This window comes from Lytechinus variegatus, chromosome 7 (genome assembly GCF_018143015.1).
Source record: "Lytechinus variegatus isolate NC3 chromosome 7, Lvar_3.0, whole genome shotgun sequence".
Classification (NCBI taxonomy): Eukaryota; Metazoa; Echinodermata; class Echinoidea; order Temnopleuroida; family Toxopneustidae; genus Lytechinus; species Lytechinus variegatus.
In genome coordinates this window covers 25,539,497-25,543,843 of record NC_054746.1, presented here as the reverse complement: position 1 = coordinate 25,543,843, position 4,347 = coordinate 25,539,497, and positions in this window count along the sequence as shown.

Sequence of the window (4,347 nt, the reverse complement as noted above, 5' to 3'; positions counted from 1 at the left end):
GGGATTGGTATACTATCATATAAGTTTGCAACCATGAATTTAATAGATCTATGTCTCGTTCTTATCTAGTTAAAAGTGGAATGGCATTCAATTCACAGCGTTGGCTTGTTGCCAGCTACTGTATAGTAGTGTCAGTCTCTGACAAGTCTTATGTCACCTAATCAATGTCAAATGTTATTTAGGTTCAATAAACGTAGAATTATGTTATACTAGTAATATGAATTGTGTTTTTGTGAATAATTTCTATAGCCGTTTTCAAAGTCGGCATACACTGCTGCTATTTTGAATAACGTATTGCAAGCAGACTATACCAGAGTCCAGAGGCGCCCCACTTGTAAATTACTAGTATTAGCCCCCAACTTAATAATAGAACCTGCCTATGGCATATTGATCTGAATTAAATAATTTTGAGATAGATTAAAAACTGAGATTGATTTAAATTCTTATCTCTGAACTGTACAATTTGAGATCAATCTCATGGTTTATCTTATTCACAATTGCGAATCAAAGTAATTGGAGCTTGGCCTTATATCGTCACAGGTTGTATTAGATACGTAGAAAACAAAGGAAGAAAGGGAGTTCGAGCATGGTCGTTAAGAGATATAAAAATGAAATGAAAATAGAGGGAAGCGAGATGATGGTATGAAAGGGATTTTTCTGTTCAGATCGAATAGCTTGAACCGTGGTTTGTTTGCTCCTAGAACGCGTGGATTCACCATTATTTATCGTGATCAAGAGTTTCTTTATTTCATTCAAATCAACGAAAGGTAGAAATACTTCACATAATAGATTAAAAATGTCACTTGTATGTGGCATCATCGACTTTCTCATTTGCAAAATGATAATATAATTATGTATGATCTACAGCTAATTGTTTGTTCAATGCTGTACATAGGATCTTCATCGGAAGGGGGGCAGAGATAAAATGAAAGAAAAAATAAAGTGTGATATATATTGTTTTATGTCAAAATCCATCACAAAATAAAAAAAAATAAATTAAACAAAATTGCACATTTTCGCTCGCTCTCGACCTTTTATTATTATGAATTTGGGTTGTAATGCTTGTGTAAAGTCTTAAAGCGTCGCGACGCTCTTGAAATGACTTTTGACAACTGTCATGAACCCGTCTCACTTCCTTAACTAATGAGGCCAGACCATAACGAATCTATTATATTGACCATGAATTTGTGTGCAATGAAAACCAGTCATAGTTTGAAATCTTAATTTTGTTGACCTGAGATTGGTTATCGATGCCTCTTGTTTGAAGACCCAAACTTTTTGAGATAACGAATGTACTTTTATCATTTAAGATGTTTACAGTCCATACTGCAGAAAGGCGATAGACATTGTAAAGATATAGTCCTCGCTCACTGATATGAAATGTCGACTAGACAACCCAAAATACCGTTCTGAGAACAAGGGGCTAATTTATTGCCCCAAAGTTGTGCATAATTTTCTTATTAACAATTCGAAAGAGTTTTTATCACGAGAAAGTGAATTCCTTTCCAGTTGATATCACTTTTGTTAACTTGATTTGAATATCATTCTTCATTTCAAAAGATACACAAAAGATATCGTGTATTTTTTTCTACAAATTTCAATCAGTAGCGTACGTACGGGAGTTGGGCTCTGGACAATTTTCACTCATTATTTTGTACGCCACTTACATTCCTTCTTGAATCAGCTAATGTATTACACCCCGGGATCACAATTCAGTTCAAGAAAATAATGATTTATCTGGTAACCCTCTCATGAAATTTTCTCAGACTCAAGCATCAAATCCAGAGACTCGCATTCTGTAAAGTAACATTATGGTTGGACCAAGGAGATTTCACTTTACTTTTAAAACACAATAGAATACGTAAAAACAAAATGGAACTCATCATTGAAGATCCATTCCATTTAATAACCTTTATGATAATTTTCAAATAGTCATCAGAGTGACAAGTGGTGGATCTAAACACGGACGATCATCTGAGTATAGTATGGAAAGAAACTTGCAATCAGCTGTTGGTCAACTTATTGATCCAAAAATCAATCATAACATCTTCAATTGATTGTAAATTCGCGATTGATTGATACGCTGTTTACTTCAACAGAAAGTATAAATGATTTGCTATCCATGTACTTAAATTTGATTTTGCGATTTAACTTTAAATAGTTTCTTGCAGCATCCGCTAGCATGCATAAATTCAGAATGGATGCCACTTTGTAGCACCTATTTTATCTTCGGAATTAACATTGCATGATTTTGTTAGTTTTCGATATCATTTTAATTGCATAAACATGCATGTGCTGCTATTTTATAAATTCGTGTCAGCAATTCGGCATTTGTTTGAACTAAATTATTTCCTCCTTTGCTTGTTTTGAAGTGCTTCGTCATAAAATCCGCAGTAAAACGATAGCAATAAACTATAGCTGGCTTCAAGGTTATTGAATAGACAAATGTGAAGCTAATGAAGAAAAATGTTATGATAATGATAAAATTTATTACAATCAAAGGTTAACGGGTAAAATATTTCAGATAAAAAAATGAATTAGCAAAAAATTATTATAAAACATTAAAATATAAATTGCATTATCATAATTATATATATATATATGATGAAGAGAAAACATATGTTACTGTGTCAATTAACTTAACATTTGGTTCTGTACCTTAACTCTCAAAATAGGATACTAATTCTAATTTAGGAGAAATTCATCTGCCAATTACAGTTAATAAAATGAACCACTTTTATTCTGGCAAATTCATCTGTGGAGCCACTTGCTACTGTGCAAGAGATATTCAGTTGAATTTAATCATTCCTTTTGTCAAATAGAATACATGAATGACAAATATATATTTCGGAGTTCTCAAACCATCATGAGTAGTATAGTTCGCATATCTAGAAAATATGAAAAAGAAAGCGTACTCTCAAATTAACGACACCCCCACTCATCGTCGTGATCATCTCTTTTCTCTCTCTCTCTCTCTCCCACCCCCCTCTGTCCTTTCGTTGTCTGCCTTTTGATATCTGCTTTCTTTCTCTTTTAACTTCATTTGTTCTTTCTCCGTCTCTCCCTTTCTTTCGTTCCCTTTATACCTCGTGTTAGAATTTTATAATGTGTGTTTTTCTTTGAATTACAACCGATAGTAGCTCTTTAAGTCAACCCAAAGGTTTAATTTTCTGTTTTGTCCTTTGCAGACAGAAAATTAACTTCTTGTACACGACAATTTTCGATTAATCAAACGTCTGTCTTTCATTGTTGAAAACAATGTAAATATTCTATTTGGCCCTTCATTTGGTGTCCTTTATGTCGGCATTGACCCTTGTCCTCCAGCTTTTCGACCTTTAACTTTGATCGCCACGATATTTTATTTACATATTGGGATAAAGGATCAGTTTTGTAGCAGTTTTTTTTTCTTAATTGGAATTTTATGTGATCACAAAATCAATTGAAGTTCACTATAGAACACCCAAAATAAGGGGCATACGGGAAGTCGGGGGAGTGGAAGGCACCTCTTATTTCCCATTGCATTTTCTTCAAGAGATTGGGAGAAGGAAAGGAGGTTAACAGAACATGTGATCCATGTATTTTCCTCATATGAATGTTATGTTTGATGATTGTAATTGTGAATATTTCCACTGCTTTTGTTTATTTTTAGCGCCTTGTGCATTAGAAATACTGTTATTAACATTATTTCAAACTTTGCATGCAAGTAAATTATTTCATTGCATTTGGTTGGTTGGTTGGTTGGTTGGTCGGTCGGTCGGTCGGTCGGTCGGTAATTTATTTCATTTTAAATTTTCAAAACTAGTTATTATGACAAAGGCTCTCCATCGAAATAAGCCTACTTTGGCCCCGTCAACAAACTGCTCGATAATGACCCCTGCGTCCCCTACTTCCCTTTGATAGCGTCAAAAACACTGACGTGGCAAAGTGCTTGTACCACATTTTGCTTTTTTTTTCTAGTCCATAATTTATTACCAAAATCATAAACATTTCTAACCACTTCTTCGCTCTTGGTTAAAAGAGGGGTATGATAGTAATGGAGCACATTGACGCTATCATGATTTCACAAATAATTGGTAAACGATAACCACGGAAATTAATACAATAATTACGCAAAGTGCCTCAATTATTTATCATCCCGATAGGACAAGATGGCTTGTGGAACTAAAACAAGCAAAGAAAAAACCTTTTCCCCCAATAAGCAGCGAAATTGATTATTTCACGAATTTTGATGCGAGTCTCGACACCGCCCCATTTCTAGCTGCCACTACCTGCCCTGTTATGTTACCTTTACAAAGATAAAGATCATTTAGTAAACAAAATAATCGGGATATATATACTACTACCCTG